The sequence below is a fragment of the Triticum aestivum genome, chromosome 5B (assembly GCF_018294505.1).
Source record: "Triticum aestivum cultivar Chinese Spring chromosome 5B, IWGSC CS RefSeq v2.1, whole genome shotgun sequence".
Classification (NCBI taxonomy): Eukaryota; Viridiplantae; Streptophyta; class Magnoliopsida; order Poales; family Poaceae; genus Triticum; species Triticum aestivum.
In genome coordinates, this window is record NC_057807.1 from 637,233,850 (window position 1) to 637,256,732 (window position 22,883).

A 22,883-nucleotide genomic window follows, 5' to 3' on the forward strand; every position below is an offset into this window, starting at 1 on the left:
TTGGAGTTTTAGGAACTGACATCAACAATCATCTCGTGATGTAGAAAGCGATCTTGATGGATTACCCATGAATGTTTGGACTGGACAGTATGTGTAGCCGCATCTCCATCAAAGACATTGATAGTGCAAGCTTGTTGTTGTAGGAGAAGGCGCTCTCGTTGGCATCACATGGCACGAAGATTGTATGTATTCCCCGTACCTCCTAATCCGATTATGCTCATCGGCTGGTTGTTGTGTGATCAATGGTTGTTCTACCAACAAATCATCCTCGTTTTTAGAGGATTTGAGTGGGGACGACGAGTCCAAGTGCTCGACGGTGCATCATATATATAGTCTTGGTAGTCTATACATGTACTGTTGCCACAGTGAACGTGCACATGCTTCAATCTCCCCTTAGGTACGGACATTCATGTTTGGGAAGCATGAATCATTTTGGGCATGTTTGGTTGCCCGCATCGAGCCCAACCAGGCCCGCGCGGGAATGAAGAGGCCTGTTTGGTTGCCTGGTTTCACTGTTGGGCCTGCACCGCACGCTTCTTAAAGCAGCCCACAGCATGGCTCGCTGGAAATGCTCGGATCGGTAGTTTCTCACGAGCCAGGCTGAGTGCGGCCTGAGGTCACACGGGCGCGTGCGAGGCGAGGGCGAGGGGGGGGGTGGCGGGAGATGGAAATCTGGCGTGCAGGTCCCGACGCCAAATCTAGCCTCACCCCCCTTTCACTCGCTCACCCACCATAGCCACTACCCGCCTTTCTTCCCTACTGCCTCACCACCGGTGGCGGCTGCGATTTCAGATCTGCGCTAGAGGGGTTGGCGAAAGAGGCGGCTGCGTTTGCGGCGGATCTGGTGCTTCCCTTGCTGTTGGCCACCGTCTGGTCGACCTTGTCTGTGCCATGGCTCCCCCTAAGTCGTCCTCGTCTCCGATGCCGGTAAGCAGCACCCTCCCCCCTTTGTTAGGTTGGTGGTATTAGGTCGTTAGGCTAGGTGTAGGATCGATTACCCACTGGACGAATCGTCGATGTCTACTAGGTTATGGACGCACGAATGACGCTGATAATTCAGGCAGTAGCACTGATTAGTGTGATTCAGGCATGGGTCATGTTCATGCACCAGAGAGTTGTTCGTCGTGCTGGGAGACCTTTGATCCGCTATGGTCCATTGTTTATCCGGGAACAGGAGAGGATCCAAAATCTGCAACGACGTCGAGGCTTTGTGGATGCTTCGAATGAAAAGAGCGTCATTTGCCAGGCTTGTCGAGACCTTTAGGAGCAGGGGGCTGCTACAAGATAACATCAACACCGGTGTGGAAGAGCAAGTGGTCATGTTTCTCCATGTTGTTGGCCATAACCAAAGGTTCAGGGTCATTCACAACATGTTCAGGAGATCAATGGAGACCATCTCTAGGTACTTCAAGCAGGTGCTTTTTGCTATGGGGAGCTTAGAGGCGACATGATCAGGAGACCATCTGGACAGACTCCACCCAAGATTCGCAGAACCCCAAGATGGTATCCATACTTCAAGGTGAACATTGACAATATACACTTTTCATGGCTTGATATACTTGTATTGTTCAAGTTGAGCACTAACACAGGCTTGTGATGCCATTTCAGGATTGCATTGGGGCAATAGATGGTACTCATGTCACTGCCAGAGTTCCTAGGTCACAGTCTGCAGCATACAGGGGGAGGAAGCACTACACAAGCCAGAACGTGCTTGCTACTATTGACTTTGATATGAAGTTCACATATGTGCTGGCTGGCTGGGAGGGGTCAGCGCATGATGCTAACATTCTTAGTGGCAGCATGAGTCGACCTGATGGGATCAACATCCCCGACGGCAAGTTCTACCTTGGAGATGTTGGCTATGCATGTCAGTCGGGTATTCTTCCACCCTTCAGGAAAACCAGGTACCATCTCAATGAGTTCTCTAGTAGGAACTATCCTAGGACTACACTGGAGTTGTATAATCTCAGACACTTCAGCCTTAGAGTAACTGTTGAGAGGGCATTTGGAGCTCTGGAGAATAGGTTTAAGATCCTGGATCAGAAGCCATTCCACCCATACCCCACTCAGGTTAGGCTTGTTCTTGCTTATTGCATTATGCATAACTGGATCCTCCAGTGGGGCTTTTATGAACACGTGCCTGAGGAGGAAGAGGTCGAGCCTGACGATGTTGTTAGCTCCGGCCATGGTGTGGAGGCATTTGACAATGACACTTGGAAAGAACAAAAGGTTGGAGTGGGCAGAGGCAATGTGGCTTAACAGAGGTCAGTGCAGGATTTGAAGATGAGGAAGAAGAAGAAGCAGCAGCAGCAGCAGAAGAGGAAGAGAAAGAGGAAGAGGAAGATCTGGTAGTGGCAACACCGACGAACTATCCCCTATTTAGTCAATGGCTCTTAATAATTTGAACTGTCATTTGATAGTAGTTAGGATGAACTCTCATTTAACTAGTTGGCACTATGTTCAGATTGTGTGTGTAAGGTCACCACTAGTTAGAAGTGGTGATAACACCTTATGCAAGTTGCAACCAAACACCATGTCATATGTGCGCCTAATGCAATGCGGGCAACCAAACGCCGGGTCAAAAATGATTGTCTCATGCAACTAGGTACATGCATGCAACCAAATTATGTGCATCTGGGTTTTTTTGCCTGCATCCCTTCAAACCGGCTCATTACAGCCAGGCTCGATTGGCAATGTAACCAAACACGCCCTTTCCTCTTTACCACTCCGACCGAGGTATGGGGGCAGAAGGGATTTGCACTCTAATGTACTCTTCGTCCTACAATATAAAAGCATTTTTTACACTATTAGATCAGTTTGTTTGTGCGTAGGTTCACCTGGAATAAAAATAACCGGGACCTTGCAAAACCAGCATACTAGGCTGACAACAACGACAAATGTATTCTCAGCACATAGCAGAAGATAAATACGTTTCATAACATCCACATACAGTCAGATTCTTCCAAACATGCATCATGGTTCCGAAATATCAAAACTGCATCCACCATCCACTTCCTAATTTAAAGTGGGCTTAACAAACCAAACATCTTCCGAACACAAAGGATCATCGATCAATCAACCTAGTTCATCCTCCTGACGAGCTGGTTGATGTAGTTCTCACGTTGCCGGCATCACCACCCTCGACGTTTTTTGTTTGGAAAAGGAGGTTAAGACCCCTGGCCTCTGCATCAGTCGATGCATATGGCCATTTTTATTTATTATTCAACATAGGTCTAACAAGAATATACATCAAGCCACACGAAATCATCACTCACCTACAAAACTCAATAATGTGGAGTGCTCTCACTCCCCATATCAAAAACCGGTGTAGTCGCCGATCCATCCACATAACGTATCGGAACCCAGAGCCGGTGCAGCAGACCTAAAGCGTACACCACATGCACACATTTGAGACGCCGCCATCATCATCGAACTGCTGACCCATCTTCAAGAGAGAGATTTGCATCATCCTTGCCAGTCCGTCCATCCATCGACGCCATCACGGTGCCCAACAGCGCCACCGCCCCACGCTCGTTCGTCCAGACGCGAAGATTCTGGAAAATCTGTTGTGCGTAGCACCTGCCGACCAGGCATGACACGGCGTAGCACCTGTCGGCCAGGCATGACTTGACATTTCCACCGAAAGCTCCATGCAAGATGAAGTCGCTCCACCTCCTGCCTTTGTCTTCCAGCTCTGCTCCACAAATGATGCTCCCAAGAGAGAAAACGACACCGCGTAGCGCCATCGTCCGATCTGGAACACCAGATCCTAGGGTTTTCCCCGGAGCAACACGAGTGGTTCGGCAGTAGTTACATGATGATGCCTTCATCAATGTAACGATTCAGAGCGCCGCCATCGCCTGCCATCAACTCGGTTTTCACCGGCAACTATGTCTTCCAGACTCGTAGACGGAACTAGATGGCGGATCTCGAGATCTGACCATCCAACCTCAGGCCAACCACCCCGACGGAGGAGATGGACACCATAGGCAGCGACACCGGCCAGATCAGATCTGACCGGAGGCGCCGCCGACCAGTCAACCATGGCCACATCCCCTCCTGATCCGCCCTTCCCACAAAGACGCCGAAGCAGCGCCGAACCACCGGGAAAGACGAAGACCTAAGGGCGACCTCGCGCTACCGGTCTCTCTAGACCGCGGGGCTGTAGGCTAGATCCCTGCCGTCCCCATCACCGGTGGCATCTTGGCTTAGCCGACGCACATCTCTGGGGACGACGAGGTGGAGGAGAGGGGGAGGGGTCGGCGGCTGGGGCACTTTGGTTGGCCCCGCTGATCGCCCTGGAAGGAGCGATACGAGGGAGCCCTGGGAGCTATATGAGTCCTCCAAAAATGCGGGGTATAGTACCGTTGTAATATTCAGTAGATGTTGTGCTGATGGGGCCTCTTCTTCTTGAAGCCTCCCAGCGCCGCCTTCAGCTTGAATAGTCACAGGAAGTTGTTGGCCTCCTTGAAGTGAGGGCCAACCATCAAGATCTCGTGGACAAGGTCCTTAAGGCCCTTCCCAGTGCTCCATGGTGGACAGGTGCTAAGCATGCCACATGAGAGAAAAAATGACATGGCACAACATTTAAGGAGGAAGGGAGCACTTTGGTGACCCCAGGAAGAACCAATTGCAAGCACGAGAATCTAGAATACCCACTTAAATGAAACAACTTGACCAACACATGAAAGACTTTAGGTGCTAACTCATTAAATAAAGTATGCTTAGCAACAAGTTAAGCACCTATGCATTGAGAAGTTGAGTTGCTAAGGTATTTAATGCACTTAGCACCTCATCTAAGCATCTTTGCATTGGAAGAGGTCTAATGCAGATGATGATGTGCTTTCCAAGATCCTGATAATTATTAGACAAACGAAATGGTCGGAATCACACCAAAGTTGCATTTGGAGATGCAAAGAGCCATATGTTGGGCAATCGACTGATCACCTCCTCGGTGGCCTTGTTATTGGTTAGAGGAATCCTTTGTTTGTTGAGCTTTCCATAGCCTATCTTGTATATCAAATCCCTCACGATCTTCAAGTTCGGGTACCTATTATATCCATTTAGCTCCAATGCCCAGGCCACCCGGTCCTCAACTGGTGTATCCCTGCTGTGTTTGTCATCCATGAACCCAAAGACTCTCCGATGGAGGCACCTTCCTCGAGGAATAACGGGTTTAGCCGAGAAGCAAGGAGGGATCCATGTATTGCACCAAATCCGGAATTGATGACCAGCCAATATGAAAAATCGGCCCTTACTGAAGAAGATCGAATCCTCGATGAGCTTGTGTGTGCCTCTTAAAAAAAGGTGTGACCGCACAGCCTGTTCTCCACCCACATTGCCTATATCAAATGTTTAAGGCCTTCAGCAATGTTTGTGGTCTTGAATATATTTCAAATGAAATTTTGGGAGGATTGTTTCATAGTGTTTGTAGAAAACACAACACTGTTGAACAAATCCTAAGTACCTCACCTCCTTGAAGGCTATGACTTAATCAGGCATAGGCTACATTCAACAATGACATAGTTCTGATGAGTTCCGGTGGAACCTTCACAAGAACCGGAAGTTGTCATTCAGATCTATATACCGGATGTTCCTCCACTATGATGCCCCAATTAATTGAAAAACTAGGAAGCTTAAAACCCTTGTCCTCGTGGGGGCATTAACACTATATTAGTGCCTTTGACTATTTAAAAATTATCGGCCTTTTTGAAAGAAAGAAAAAAATCTCCATTGCGGATTGCCTTTTCATGTAGTGCCGACTCTGTTTTTAGTGTACTCTACACCGACCGGAGCACTGGCAGTTCCCTATGCGAAATGTATGCATATGCAGCGTGCGTCCAAGAGATATTTATCAAACATGGATCATCTTCATATCCGACTTCCGTCACATTGAATTGGTGTGTTATTTTCCTTTTTGTTGTAGACTAGCCAGTCTTGCCTGGTTTGTGTACGTTCTAGCGATATAGAGGCTAATTGTGAACTTTTTCACTTGTATTGCTCTGGTGTGTGTTTTGTGTCATGAAAACTACCTTTATGAAAAAAGCATTGTCATGCATATACATTGCAGTCCTCGTATTGTTGTCGTCTGGGGATAATGGGATATGCTTCCTCACGAAGCTCCTAAACGCATCGCACTCGTGCACTTAATCTTGGGTCATTGTTGTTTAAGCAAATGAAACGATGTACTTTGTTATTAAAGGTGCTCTCAGCTAACCTATCTCACATTCTTGTGTCATACTACGAAACTGATGTCCATGGCGGCTTCCAAGCCAGAACATACTATAAATTTTTTTTGAACGGACCAGCTGATGGCTGACATACTAGAAAATTTCATACTAGGACTTTTTTTGCCTTCTTTCGTTGTGCCATGCTTGGCTTAAGGTCAAAACATTAATTTGCTGGCTACTATAATATAGCTATTGACTGGCTAGTGTTTCTAACTCTAGTTCCACGTATTAATCTCCACTGCAGATAAACAAAATGTATGGTCATTAAAAAATTAGCGTAGACCAAAGGTAGGACCAGATCATGCGAAGAGCTCTTCACCCTATTGATTAGGAATCTCGATCAGAAACCACCAGGCCATGTCTCCCAATAAAAGATGATCCCCACAATTTGTTTCTCTTGCAAATAATGCGGACATAAATCTCTACGAAATCACAAGACCATAGATTATTGAAGACTTTTACAGGCAAGAGCTAACCTTTCAAAAAAATGAAGGAAATAAATATATAGATTAGTTTGAAGGAAGTTATTATTCATGTTACTAAATCGGGCTTCATTGTATGTCTAAGTTATTTACAATATTTTTTAAATAGAATAAATTGCATAGTAGCGATTCACCGCCAAAATTCAGTTTTCTTAGCCCATTGACATTTCATTGAAAACCAAACGTCTATACTATTTCAAAGTTGCCACTGGACAGTTGCAAAAGTCGGTACAACTGGGAGTGGATCTAGGAGCAGATATCAACAATGATCTTGTCATGGCACAGGGGTTAGAGACACAATGGCTCAACAAGGCGATATTGGTCAAACCACCTTCGGCACGAGCAAGTTGATGCCATCCCTGCATGATGCAGGAGGTGACCCAGTTGGCACCTCGTCAAACCAAAGTTGGATGTGTTTCCTCATACCTCCTAATCCAATTCTGCTCATCGACCAGTTGTCGTATTGCCTCTAGCTGTTCCAATACTAGAGGACGAACCTTCCTCGTAAGAGGATTTGAGTGGGGATGAGGAGTTTGACCACTCGACGGTGTATAAATATATATTCTCCATGACCTTTACATGTACCGTTGCCAGGGCACAACGTACTTCATCATCAATCTCTCATTGCTTATTCCAAATGCATTCAGCGTATGGTTGGTCAGCCATTGTTAATGTGTGACAGATGTTTGGTTGTTTTAGTTCGAATGGGAATGATTTGAGTGGGAATGTGCTGCTCCCATTTTCCTTTCTCAAGTCCGTCTGCGTCGGCTCATCCAAACCGGGATGTTGTTTGTTTGTTTTAGTCAGAATTTCCAGCCCAACAACAGAAAATTTTACGCAGAACTAATAAGTTTGAAGAAAAAATTACAAAGCCCAACATGAAGTACTAGGCTGACAGCAACGAGAAACGTATTCGTGGCACATAGCAGGAGGCATTAAACACGGTCTCAAAACCTCCACATACATAGTCAGATTCTTCCAAACATGCATCATGGTTCCGAAATATCAAAACTGCATTCACCATCCACTTCCTAATGTAAAGCAGGATTAAAAAACAAAACATCTTCCGAATACAAGGGATCATGGATGATCAAACTAGTTCATCCTCCTGACGAGCTAGTTGATGTAGTTCTCACGGTTGCCGGCGTCACCGCCCTCGACGTAGTGGTTCCTCTTCTTCTTGAGGCCTCCCAGCGGCCCCTTCAGCTTGAATAGCCAAAGGAAGTTGTTGGCCTCCTTGAAGTGAGGGCCAACGGTCAGGATCTCGTGGACAAGGTCCTCAATGCAGATGATGTTGTGCTTTCCAAGACCCTATTAGTAAGATAGCAAGATAGTGGTTAGACTCGGCCCAGACTTGCATTTGGAGATGCAAAATAAAGGCCACATGTTGGGCAAACCGACTGCTCGCCTCCTCAATGACCTTGTTGTTGGTCAGAGGAATCCTTTGCTTGTTGAGCTTTCCATAACCTCTCTTCTAGATCAACTCCCTCACGCTCTTCAGGTTCAGGTACCTACAAATATAATGATTCGGTCCATTTAGATACAAATGGAACATCAAACTCTTGAAGCACTGCCCATATCTTTCATGAGTTAACCCAAGGATGGACAAACATTCATCGCACATCCTCTCTCTGTATCAAAATATAAGGCGTTTTTTGGTCTAAATCTAGACAAAAGAATGTCTTATATTTTGATACAGCAGGAGTAAGGTATTGTAGGCATATGTTGAAGTTCCAGGAATAGATAAAAACATATCTAGTCAAAGTTCTAAGAAAATGGTATTGTAGCCATTGTAACTTTGCTTAAGCAAGACAATTGGGATAATGATTACAACAATTCAATCATTGGAAGGCATGTATCATCTACCAACACAGTAAAAAATGTACACTTGTAACATACCCACTCTGATATATTCGACCGTCACTCCCGCTCTGATATATTCGACCGTCGGTGATGGTCGCTCCTCCCTTCATCCTCGAGTGCATTACACCAAATTGTCTAGAACACGGGAACGAAGGAGAAGCGACTCCCACGATAACAATCGGGATTCTTCATCTCTGACATTTGCGACCGTCGGTGATGGTCGTTCTTCTCTTCATTCTCGTGCATTACCAAAAGGTCTATCACGAGAAAGAATAGGAAGAACGACCCCCACGACAACAGTCGACATTCTTCTTCTCTCATATATGGTGGACACTCCCTCACAGTTTTTTGACTGTCATGTATGGAGTCCCAATAAACTTAAAGTCACCCCAAAATGCCGTTTAATGCTCTTTCTGGCAAATCCAAGGCACTCCATATTTCCTACATTCTAGCACAAGCCATCCTAAAATTCATGGAAAAATCCAGCATGACCTTTGCTAAAAAGGACGAGTGCCTGAAATTTGCCAGAACGAAAATTAGTCAACACTCCGGCAAAACATAGGCCACTCGGAGGTGTACCCTACAAACATAGGCCACTTGGGAAAGCACATATCCTATTTGGCTACATCATCATCATCAACATCAATGACATGGGGATTTGGCTGCTCTCACTTCAAGGTCGAAGGGGGTCGGTGACGGGGACGACGACGGGGATGATGCAGGGGCTCCTTCATTTTTGCAAAACAAAAGATAAACCCTATAAGCCATCAACTAAACATTATTATGTTGATTCAAAAGACCTACATTTACTAAAAATTCAATATATCTTATAACCCGAACAATTCATTTGGTTAAGAATCATAACTAATGTTTCTTACTAAAAATTTCCATACTTAAATTTTCTTACTAAAAATTTCTGTTACTAAATTTCTCATATGGCATTCTTATACATTTCTATATTGAAAACTTTGTACACCTAAACAATTTATATTACTAAAATTTCTATTCAATAGACCTAAAATTTCGGTTACTAAATTTGTATACGTACATTCTACAAGAACAGAAAGAGAAGGGGTGGAGGGAGGGAGGGAGAGGAGGGTGGAGGGAGGAGGGAGGGAGGGAGGAGGGGGGAGGCAGAGGTGCCTCACTGCCGGTGGCGTGCCGGCGACGGGCGACGGCGGCGGGCGATGGTGACGGTCAGGTGGCGCAGCGCCGGTGATGATGGGGGGTGGTGGCACGCGAGCGGCGGGCGACGGTGATGGGGACGGTGACCAGATAGTGAGATGGAGTGAGAGTGAGAGTGTGGTGAGGGAGAGGAAACGGGTGGGACGGTGTATAGGATAAGGTGGTTTTAGCAGTAGCGCGGGAAGCCAAACAAGTGCTACAGCTAAAATTTTAGTTGTAGCGCGTTTATACAAACCGTGCTGCTACTAAAGCTAGACCCGGGGTGGCCGTGTGGCCCACTTAGCAGTAGCGCCTGGGCCGTGAGAGTGCGCTACTGCTAAATACTACCTGTAGCGTGCCCAGTTTACCCGCGCTGCTGCTAGTTAGCAGTAGCGCATCCTTTTAACAAGCGCTACTGATAACCCTCTATGTATATGGTTTTCTAGTGCTATTTCGAAGTTGCCAGCGGACAGTTGCAAAAGCCGGTACAACTAGGAGTCGATCTAGGAGCAGAAATCAACAATGATCCTGTCATGGCACAGGGGTTAGAGACACAACGGCTGAACAATGCGATATTGATCAGACCGCCTTCGACATGAGCAAGTTGATGAGTTGGAACCTCGTAAAGCCAAGGTTGGATGTGTTTCCTCATACCTCCTAATCCAGTTTTACTCATCGGCCAGTTGTCGTATGGCCTCAAGTTCTAATACTAGGTGACCAGATAGTGAGATGGAGTGAGAGTGAGAGTGTGGTGAGGGAGAGGAAACGGGTGGGACGGGGTATAGGATAAGGTGGTTTTAGCAGTAGCGCGGGAAGCCAAACAAGCGCTACAACTAAAAATTTAGTTGTAGCGCGTTTATACAAACAGCGCTGCTACTAAAGCTAGACCCGGGGTGGCCGTGTGGCCCACTGCTATGTCTTGAGCTTGCGTCGGTTTTCCTTGAAGAGGAAAGGGTGATGCAGCAAAGTAGCATAAATATTTCCCTCAGTTTTTGAGAACCAAGGTATCAATCCAGTAGGAGGCTCCTCAAAAGTTTCACGCACCTACACAAACAAATAAAGAACTCGCAACCAACGTAATAAAGGGGTTGTCAATCCCTTCACGGCCACTTGCGAAAGTGAGATCTGGTAGAGATAGTATGATAAGATAAATATATTTTTGGTATTTTATAATATAGATGCAAAAAGTAAATATGCAAATAAAAGTAGATTGAAAGCTTATATGATAAAAGATAGACCTGGGGGCCATAGGTTTGACTAGTGGCTTCTCTCAAGATAGCATAAGTATTACGGTGGGTGAACAAATTACTGTCGAGCAATTGATAGAAAAGCGAATAATTATGAGATTATCTAGGCATGATCATGTATATAGGCACCACATCCGCGACAAGTAGGCCGACTCCTGCCTGCATCTACTACTATTACTCCACACATCGACCGCTCACTACAAGAAATATGTCAACTTGTGACCTTGACTATTGGTCACTGAAAGGTCATTGTTTTCCATTTGCAACCTTTTTGTGACCAAAAACAGAAGGTCAAAAGCTGGCCGTCGTAAACTGATATTCACGACCTTCTCTGTGAGAAGGTCGTAGACGTTTATGACCAAAATATGCCTACTGTTTTGTTTTGGTCACTAGTAGCCTCCCCAGGCCACGTAGGCATCCGAAATGGCAATCTGATGTGGCACAAGAATCAGCCCGGTCCAATTCGATTTTCTACATGGGCCTAGCCCATTTAGTATATTTTTTTCCTCGTTAATTCTGGTCGGCTTCATGGGCCACGCCCTACAATTCGGACTTTCAATTTTCTGGGCCATGGCCCTTTTGCAAACCATTTCATTAGGCCTTTTTGTTCAGGCTTTCTAGAAATGCACAATGTTCCAATCCACTATTATTTGGGTTGTAGCCTTTTTAGAGCCCATATACTATTTGGTCCAATAAAACATTTGGTCTTTTTATTCACTAATTTCCACTTTACACATTTGAACAACAAACACTCAATAATTCTCTCAATTAAGTGATTAAATTCAGAAATCATTCATCCAAATACACACAACAGCACATACAAGTCTGCACGTCCAACATCAACTAAAACAAGCAAAAACAGATACACAAGCACATACAAGTGTGCTTACAAGCAAAAAACATATACACAAGCACCAAAACATGGTGCAACATCAACTAAAGCTATGGTGCGCATCTCCATGCATCTTTTGATCTTCCATCACAGCAACAACAACCTGAACGACATTAGATCACCAAAAAGAAACATTATTAAATGTTTAGAAACAAGGCCATCAACATGAGGCGGTAATCCAACTTAACACTTTGTCAACATATTTTACAGATGCAAATAACTAAGCTTATACTGTATAAGTTTATGATCCACATGCAATCTGAAATTGAATTGCCAAATATACTGTTTGAGCAGTCACGGGCTCGCAGAGAAGGTATAGCTACAGAAGTAGAATATGACGAGTTAATATATTGCAGAGAAGGTTTTTGTGCATCAACACTGAATCAAAGAACATATTCTCAATAATTTAGACATGTCATTTCAAGTTGTTGCAACATCAGCTTGAGGCTGCTTGTCTATCCTCATTCTGCTGGTTGATGATCATTTATAAATTTGTAGTGAACAGATCCTAGGCCTAAGACATACAAGATACATCCTTCGCACAGAAAAAAGATATACGAGATATAGCATGTTCCTATTTGCAAAGCCTACCAAAAACAGATCCTAGGCCTAAGACACACTAGTTCTTACATGACTTTGCTCCTAACAGTAGCAACAAAATTCTTAGCAATTGAACGGCAGTAAGCACCACATATTCACTTCATCAAGAGATAAGCACCAAAAATCATCCTCAACAAAGAACTAATTTGCTGGAAAACACATGTCTTACTTACTGAACATCCATATGCACCACATCAACATGGTCCTCCAAATGTCCGGCTCGCTGGAGGGAAAGACGAGGTTGAAGGAAAGGGCGCTGCCGGCAAGCATGGAGGCGTACGCCTGGACCCCAAAGATCGTGTACAGATGGACCAAACTACAGTTTCAGTAAAACTATAAGAACACAAAGTAAAACTCAAAAACTACAGTTTCAGTAACTATAAATTAGTTTAGATTGTGAGAGCATACATGAAAAGTCAGCACCATCAGCGGTAACTATTAACAAAAGAAAATGAATTATGTCGATGCTGGAAAGAACATCTCTGGAGTAGTTTTAATTGAAAAAATCTACAGAATACTCCAGTAATTAGAGTACACAGCTAAGATGCTGGAAAGAACATCACACAGGCAGGACAAACTACTCCATCTCGGCACTACAGGCAGGAAAAACTACAGGGGTATACAGCTACTCCTATAGGAGTACTATGGGCAAGACAACTACAGGAGTAAGATGTTGATCATGCTGGAAAGAACATAACTACTCCAGGTACTACATGAGTACAGGAAAGAACACTACAGGCACCAAAAATTGCATCCATCTCGCTTACAGTATTACAGGAAAGAACACTAAAGCGAGCTCACAAGCCTCACATACAGTAAGTCTTGCCTGTCACAACCAAATTACAGGAAAATGCATCCATCTCACTTACATCTCACATACAGTTAGTCTTGGTTGGCACCGCAAGCACCACCGTCGGCGTCGACTTGCAAGCACAACATAGGATTGGAACTCTGAATTGAACAACAACTAAAGCAAACCAATCGATCATCGATAGTAAAACTCTAAAGAAATGTTGACCCTTTTTTCTACTGTTGCTGCTTGGTTGATTACTGAATAAATGTTGACAACTAAAGAGCTTCGACGGGGCACAGAACCTTGAGGCCCTGTTATGGGGTTGTGTGTGATGAAGGTTGCCCTTTGGAGCGGCAGCGGCAGCTCCGCCAGATGCAGCAGCAGTGTTATCAGCGCAGTTCACAGTGGCTGCCACAGGCAGACCCAGAGACATCCTGAACTTGTTTCCAGCATAACCTCCGCGGCCTGCAGTTTAAGAACAAGCACATACAAGCTAGTTAGATAAAAGGATCACATATCTACAGTACACTAAACCAATAATCCAGAGATGCATGGCAGCCACACACCAGTGCTATGATTCATGAAAGTCCCTTCATAGCTAAGTATGGATTATATTGATTTACTGAGCCAAGATACATACAAGCATCTGAGAAACACTTGACCCAAGAGATGCAACTACCCAGATGCTTCATTCAAGATTTAACACATTAACTCTACACGCACAACATCTCTTTGCATAGAAAGTAAATTGAAGGCAATCACCATGCACAACATCTCTTTGCATAGAAAAGAACCTTTAATAGACTAAAACTCAAAACAAACACCAATTTACACAACACCTCTTTGTTAGAAAGCCTATGAGGTCACCTCACCCCGGGCCGCCAGCTATCGAACTATTAGGGGTGGCCCTTGCTAATAGTTGGCATGACATGTGGCCCTTGCTATTACGGGTGGAGGTACGATTGGGCCAGGACTCAGAATAGTTTCACTATGTTTAAGCAAATGACAGAAATATGTGGACTACTACTAAAATGGTACGGCAAATGTGCTATATATGTGGACTAGTTTCACTATGTTTAAGCAAAGGTTGAAAGCTTTAACACAGAACGCTAAATAATTCGTTGCCCAAAAGGTGCTATATATACACCAGGTGATGAGAAACCATATATAGAATTTATAGAAGTAAGGAGCAGAATTTCTAAAAGAAGTACACCATTACATAGTGCTACAGCAAATGTGAAATGCTTGATGATGTACATGAATTCACATTTAGAAGGAAAGAAATGTAATGTAAAAGTTTCCATATCTGAAAGATATTCACTCAATGAAAAGAAGGTCGAGTTTTACTTGCAAATGAAAACATGCTAGAACCTTTTACAGTAGAACCGCTATGCCACCTGGTTTTTCTTTAAATAAAAAAATGAGCTGCAACGCAGGCTAACAGAAAAGCTATGAGCATCTTTGGGCAGACCATCTAGGATGATGTACAAATCAGAATGAAAGCATGATTATATATGGATTATATATGAGCATCTTTGGGCAATCCAGGATGATGTATAAAAAATGAGCATCTTTGGGCAATCCAGGATGATGTATAAAAAATGAGCATCTTTGGGCATCTTTCAACTGATCAAGAAAGACCTTGCAGAAATGGCCTTGTCCACGCCTTTTCTTGGCCCCAAACTGAGGCCTTCCATCATCCTCTCAAATTCGCCGTTGATGTTCAACGTACGAAAGATGTCTGCCAGGAGGGCAAAACCAAATGAATAAGAACCCCACATAAACAAAGAGTCTGAACAATGATTCTACAAAGTATTACCTCCGGTCATAAATAAGTGAACTAAAACCACATCACTTATTTATGAACAGAGGGAGTGATATTCAGCTTCCGCAGTCAAAGGAGCCTCGTAAACTCATTGCACACATTTGCAAAAGCACATTATACAACAGCAATGCGGCATCAATGTGTGTGTGTGTGTGCGCGCCGCGGTTACCTACAGATCCTACATAGTATTAACCGTCTACATGAGATCAGTATAAACTAATTGCACACAGTTGCAACAGCGCCCCCAACATAGTATTATAGAAACTTAAAACAGTAAGATCCCCTACATAGTAGTAACCAGGGAATTAATTGACAGTTGGTAGAGCAAAACAAAATCACAAGCACTACTGGTAGTAGCACGCGCAGCAGTTTTTGACTGAACAGAAGAGTACTTATATTGAAATTACACAGACTAAGAACTGGAAATTGCTTGCTACGTGTGTGAGCATTAGGCAGGATATCTCAAAACAAATTCTCCTCAGAAAATACTTTGGAACACATATGGACAACATACGAAATTGATCTGCAATCTACAATAAGAGGTGCCTTCAACTTTGCCCTTGCTGTCCAGGTTCTTGATATTCTGGATACACAGAAATCTCAGCTCAAAACTTGTAATTCACATTGATGCTTGTCTAAGCAAATAAACTACCTAGTCTAGCAAGCATATTAATGTTTGAACAATTACTATGCAATTGAGTCATTAATAAGGTTTTTACAACAAACATGTTGGCATCATGAGGCTGGCACAGGCCGGGTCTGCTTATATGTGATCCAGACATAGACAAGCAACAAGACCCCCACCCATTGCTAAGAAGTAGAGTATCTAACAGAATTGTAAGAGATGAAGCAAGCAAGCGGAGGCCGGCAATTCAGTTGGTCAGGAGAAGTAACAGGTTGGATAAGAATTGGGAGGCGCGACGACAACCTCAGACCTTTCTTTCCCTGCCTGGCTAAAGAGATCAGGGGGCGAGGAATCCATCTATCTACCCGCAGGGACTAGCCAGCAGGATACGGGATCAGGGGGTGGGAGATCCCGAGGAAAAGGAAAAATAGGCGAAGAGACCCACAGCGGTGGTCGGATCTCGAGGAACGGAATAGAGGGGGAATGGAGGAGGGGGAAACCTTGCCGCTGATGACTAGCTAGCAGTCATCCTTGGAGCTGTGCTTGGCGACCTCCTCGAGGATGAAGAGCTTGTCGGACGACCTCCTCCGCGGCGCCTTTCTAGCCACCGGCGGTGCGACCATCGCAGCGAAAGAGCTGAGGGCTGAATCCTCTGCGGTCGCCTCGCCTGCTCGAGCTTGACGGAGCCGTAGACGATGCCGACACCGACGGTGGAGACCCTAGCCACCTGCAGAGAAACATCCATCACGAGGACGGTCATATTTGATCCGCGGGGCGAGGTCGGTCAGGACGGATCATGAATGGGAGGAGAGGGGCGCGTGGGTTGCTTACGAGGGCGATGGGGGTGAGAGGAGGATTCCCGCCAGAGGTCGCCAGGATCGGGCGCTGGAGGTGGCGGCGGCAAGGGAGGAGTGCAGTGCTAGGGTTAGCGCAAGAGAGAGGAGGGCTTGCTGCCGTGGGTGGGGTTCGCGCGAGAGAGAGGGGGTTGGGTGGGGTTCACGAGAGAGAGGGGGTTTGCTGCCGTGGGATGGGATGGATGGATGGACGGATGGACGGATGGATGCCAGGTCATCGATCCAAGCCACAAGTGATTCCACCAATCAGAATTAAGCTTAGATAGTTTTGTTTTTCTTCTTCTTTTATTTCTCTTATAATTTTCACCCTCTAATTCAGGGTAAACATTCAACATATTAACCACTTATAGTTTGCTAAAATGAACAAATAGTGTGCACATGTGTGTATCTTGGGATGACAAACAATTTTGATTTGGGGGTTTTTCACTTTCATTGCACAAAAGAGCCATTTTCCATTTTTCGAGTGCCCAAAATGAGTTTTTTTGTGAAGAATCTACCATATATTTGTTGCAAAATTGGATCAAATCAGTTTTTCTAAAATACTAGGCGTGTTTAATGCAAAATTAACACAATGGTTGGGTGTCAAAAGCCTTGATCCACCTCTGGTGAAAAAGACAAAATTCCGTCGATTCAGCAAGAAGCGGGTCAAATTTGAACTGTAGCTGCCTCGTAGTTTGCTCTTTATTTTTTCCAAAAATCATTTCTAGGTACATAACTATCTATTTAATCAGAGAAACATAAAAAAAAAATCCAAGATTCAACCACTAGCTAGGAACGGCCATTCCCGCCGTTTTGACCGCATTTTGAAACGGGCATAAAAAATTAAAAAAAAATAAAATTGGAAAACCTTCGCATTGTGTCATCATATGTGACCAAGTTACCAGGAAAAATAATAAACTTGTAATACGGCAATTATTTTAAAAAAAGTGTTCTCAGAAATGAGCTATCATGCGTGAATATTCATGGCTTTCAAGCCAAATGATCAATCTTATGGCCACATTCATGGCATAGTTTCTTCAAATGATCTCATATTGTGCACAATGGTGCATCTTAGAATTTCAAACAATGTTGCCTAAGGGAGTTTTCATTTTCTTTGCACAGAAAATTCATTTTCCATTTTTCGAGTGCCCGAAATGAGATTTTTTTTGTGAAGGAAATACCAAATAATTGTTGCAAAAATGGACCAAATCAATTTAATAAAATACTAGGCCATGTTTAATTCACAATTGACAAAATGGTTGGGTGTAAAAAGTTTTGATCCACCTCTGGTGAAAAAGACAAATTCCCACCGATTCAGTAGGAAGTGAGTCAAATTTGAACTGCAGCTGCCTCATAGTTTGCTATTTATTTTTTCCAAAAATCATTTATAGGTACATAAGTATCTATTTTATCATAGAAACACCAAAATTTTTCCAAGATTCAACCACTAGCTAGGAACGTTCAAGCCCGTCGTTTTGACCGCATTTTGAAACGGGCATAAAAAATTCAAAAAAAAATCAAAAAATTGGAAAACCTTCGGATTGTGTCATTATATGTGACCAAGTTTCCAGGAAAATAATAAACTTTTAATACAGAAATTATTTTAAAAAGTGTTCTCAAAAATGAGCTATCATGCATGAAGATTCATGGCTTTCAAGCCAAATGATCAATCTTATGGCCACATTCATGGCATAGTTTGTTCAAATAATCTCATATTGTGCACAAGGGTGCATCTTGGAATGGCAAACAATGTTGCCTAAGGAAGTTTTCATTTTCTTTGCATGGAAAATTCATTTTCCATTTTCCGAGTGCGTGAAATGAGTTTTTTTGTGAAGGACCTACCATATATTTGTTGCAAAATTGGACCAAATAAATTTTATAAAATACTAGGCCATATTTAATGCACAATTGACAAAATGGTTTGGTCTCAAAAGTTTTGATCCACCTCTGGTGAAAAAGACAAATTCTCGCCGATTCAGTAGGAAGAGGGTCAAATTTGAACTGCAGCTGCCTCATAGTCTGCCATTTATTTTTTCCAAAAATCATTTCTAGGTACATAAGTACCTATTTAATCATAAATACATGGTTTGGTGGTCATACGTCGCGGTTTGGACGGTGGGCGAGGGCCCCAACTCTAGAGCGCGTAAACTCGCATGCCCGCCGCGTGCTCATGGCGTGACCGTGGCGTTGCCATGTGTTCCGGGCGGCCTAGGCATCTCTACTGGGTTGGGCACTCCCTAGGTAGGTGCTAGGAAGAAAATCACAACATAAGATTCTCACGAGGAGACCGATCGATGCTCAAACATGAATAAGCAGCCAAGTGTTTGATTAGCGGTACAGGAAATGCACATGGTTAATGGGCGTGAGTTTTGGATGGGGATGATCAGTTACTAAGAAGACCGTCTTCACAAATTTCAAGCTCAAAAGGAGGAGCCTAGGTGGTACTTGCTTTGCAAAGTACATGAAAGTGCAACTATCCCTAGGTGGTTTTGGTAATTCATAACAACATATAGCTCATTCAGCTAATGCTATTCCAAGACTATTATTTCAGAAAGCTCAATGAATGGCATGGCATGGATGATGAAAGTGGATCCCTCAAAATATCAAGGACAAAGGATTGGCTCAAGCTCAAAGCTCAAGACTCTTCATTTTATATTTCAGTGATCCAAGATCACATTGAGTCTATAGGAAAAGCCAATACTATCAAGGAGGGATGAGGTGTTGCTTAATGAGCCTCTTGCTTCATGTGCTTAGTGATATGCTCCAAAACCCTCAACTACTTTCTCACATCCACATATGACCTAAACCTAAAGCCAAAATCGGTCACACCGATTCTTTCTATCCGGCGCCACCGAGTTCAAATGTCATAGCCACTGCCACAAACCTTAGGCAAATCGGTCTCACCGATAGGGATCTCGGTCTCACCGAGATGGGATTGTAATCTCTCTATTTCCCTTCGTAACGTTTTGGTCTAACCAAAGTGAGCGATCGGTCCCACCAAGATTGCAATGTAAACTCTCTGTTTCCCTTCTGTAACATTTCGGTCTCACCGAAAAGAGCAAATCGGTCCCACCAAGTTTACCTGACCAACTCTCTAGTTAGCTAATTACCAAAATCGGTCTTACCGAGTTTGTGTAATCCGTCTCACCGAGATTAAGTTATGCCCTAACCCTAACCATATCGGTCCTACCGAGTTGCATTCCGGTCCCACCGAAAATCCTAACGGTCACTAGGTTTACTAAATCGGTCTGACCGAGTTTGTTGATTCGGTCCCACCGAGATTGGTAAATTGTGTGTAACGGTTAGATTTTGTGTGGAGGCTATATATACCCCTCCACCTCCTCTTCATTCATGGAGAGAGCCATCAGAACAAACCTACACTTCCAACTTACTAGTTCTGAGAGAGAACCACCTACTCATGTGTTGAGGCCAAGATATTCCATTCCTACCATATGAATCTTGATCTCTAGGCTTCCCCAAGTTGCTTTCCACTCAAATCTTCTTTCCACCAGATCCAAATCCTATGAGAGAGAGTTGAGTGTTGGGGAGACTATCATTTGAAGCACAAGAGCAAGGAGTTCATCATCAACGCGCCATTTGTTACTTCTTGGAGAGTGGTGTCTCCTAGATTGGCTAGGTGTCACTTGGGAGCCTCCGACAAAGATTGTGGAGTTGAACCAAGGAGTTTGTAAGGGCAAGGAGATCGCCTACTTCGTGAAGATCTACCGCTAGTGAGGCAAGTCCTTCGTGGGCGACGGCCATGGTGGGATAGACAAGGTTGCTTCTTCGTGGACCCTTCTTGGGTGGAGCCCTCCGTGGACTCGCGCAACCGTTACCCTTCGTGGGTTGAAGTCTCCATCAACGTGGATGTACGATAGCACCACCTATCGGAACCACGCCAAAAACATCCGTGTCTCCAACTGCGTTTGAATCCTCCAAACCCTTCCCCTTACTTTCTTGGAAGTTGCATGCTTTAGTTCACGCTGCCTATATACTCTTTGCATGCTTGGTTGATTTGTGTGATGATTGCTTGACGTGTCCAAAGATTGTTAAAATCTGCCAAACTCTAAAGCTGGGAAAAGCTTAAGTTTTTAATTGGTCAAGTAGTCTAATCACCCCCCCCCCCTCTAGACATACTTCAAGGTCCTACAAGTGGTATCAGAGCCTTGGTCTCCATTTGCTTTGATTTCCATAGCTTTTGGTGGTCATAGCCTTGGTTTCACAACCTAGGAGAGTATGGCGTCTAGCGAGGGAAATTATCACCGTAGAGGTCCTTACTTTGATGGAACTAATTTTGCTAGTTGGAATCATAAGATGAAAATGCATATTCTCGGACATAACCCCGCCGTTTGGGCTATTATTTGTATTGGCTTGCAAGGTGAATTCTTTGATGGGAGAGAGCCGAACCGTGAAGCTAATGCGGAAGAATTGAAGATGCTGCAATACAACACTCAAGCTTGTGATATCATCTTCAACGGATTGTGGCCCGAAGAATTCAACAAAATCAGCCATCTTGAGAATGCAAAGGAAATTTGGGACACTTGATTGATATGCATGAAGGTACCGACTCCGTCAAGGAATCCAAGTTGGATGTGCTCCAAAGTCAGCTTGACAAGTTCAAAATGAAGGATGGTGAAGGTGTCGCTGAAATGTACTCTAGGCTTGCTCTTATCACAAATGAGATTGCCAGCTTAGGAAGTGAAGAGATGACCGACAGATTCATCATCAAGAAGATCCTAAGAGCATTGGATGTAAAATATGATACCGTGTGCAAATTGATTCAAATGATGCCCAATTACAAGAATCTCAAGCCAACGGAGGTCATCGGTAGAATTGTTGCTCATGAGATGTCACTCAAGGATAAGGAGGAACTTCACAACAAGTCAAGTGGTGCTTACAAAGCCTCATGTGAAGCCCCCACATCATCAAGTGAGGAACAAACCTTCAATGAAGAATTGAGCTTAATGGTGAAGAATTTCAACAAATTCTTCAAGAGTAGAAGCAAAGAAAGAAGCTCTAAGTCAAGGTCCTACAATGATAAAAGATCTTCCAGTCGAGAGCGCAATTGCTACAATTGTGGGAGACCCGGACACTATTCCAATGAGTGTACGGCACCCTACAAAAGAAGAGAAGATTCTCCAAAAAGAAGAAGTAGAAGAGAAGAATCACCGCCAAGAGAGAGAGAAGGAGTAGAGATGATCGTTATGAATGAAGACCCTCACGGAGAAGCAAAGATTCGGAAAGGAAGGAAAAGTCATCAAAGAGCTACACAAAATGAAGACATCAAGCTCATGTTGGTGAATGGGTATCCGGTTCCGACTCTGAACATCACTCCGAGAGAAGCTATCACTCCAACTCCGAACATACTCAAGATGAAGGTGTTGCCGGTCTAGCACTTGTGTCAACCAACTCCTATGACATATTTGACTCACCAAATGAAGGAATTGGAAGATGCTTCATGGCCAAAGGTCAAAAGGTAACACATCCGAGTATGTTGATTTAAATAGTGATGAAGATGACTTGCTAGGTGATGATGATTTACTTGTTGACAACTCTAGTGATGAATACTATGATGGAACGTCAATTAATCATGCTAAACAAGATAAAACGAATGACAATGATAAGGAGAAGATTGAGCTTCTAACTAAAGAACTAAACACTCTTAAGTTAGCTCATGAAACTATGTTCGAAAATCATCAAGAACTTTTAAGAGCTCATGAGAAGTTACGCTTTGAAAAGCTCAATCTTGAGCAAGAGCATGAGTTCTTAAAGGCAATCAATGATGATCTTCGCAAGAAAAGTTCTTCATACATTGCCAAGCGTTTACTCTTATCTACTGACATGCCTCAAGTCAAGTCTAGTAACAAGAACAAGAAAGATTCATCCTCTAGTAGTAGCAATAACAATGCTAAATCCAATATTGTTGCTTCTAGTAGTTCTCTTGATTCCACTAATGATTCTCTTAGCCAAGTTACACTTGAGCGAGAAAATAGCCTATTGAAGGGAATTATAGAGAAAGGTGTATACAAGAGCCTTGCCGGGAGTAAGCAATTCGAGGAAATTGTACGCAAGCAAGGAAGGCACCGGAAGAATCAAGGTGTTGGTTTTGAACGAAAGTTCAATGCCAATGGAGTTGAGTGGGAATAAGATCAATACCCCAAGACGAAGTTTGTTCCTCAACAAGAGAAGTATGATCCTACTTCTTTCAAGGGAACACAAGCTCAAGATGATCTTCCACCACAAGACCATAAAGGCAAGGACAAGCTTCAAGAGGAGATTGATGCATTTGAAGAAGCACCTAAGGCCTTGGTCAAGTGGGTTCCCAAGAC

General features: G+C 43.8%; 2 pseudogenes; both read right to left on the reverse strand.

Moving 5' to 3' along the window:
- Positions 1-3,080: 3,080 nt before the first annotated feature.
- Positions 3,081-5,127, reverse strand: LOC123115150 (60S ribosomal protein L7-3-like; annotated as a pseudogene).
- A 2,680-nt stretch (positions 5,128-7,807) lies between these two features.
- LOC123115151 (60S ribosomal protein L7-3-like) overlaps positions 7,808-22,883 on the reverse strand; it is a 92,808-nt pseudogene continuing 77,732 nt past the window's right edge.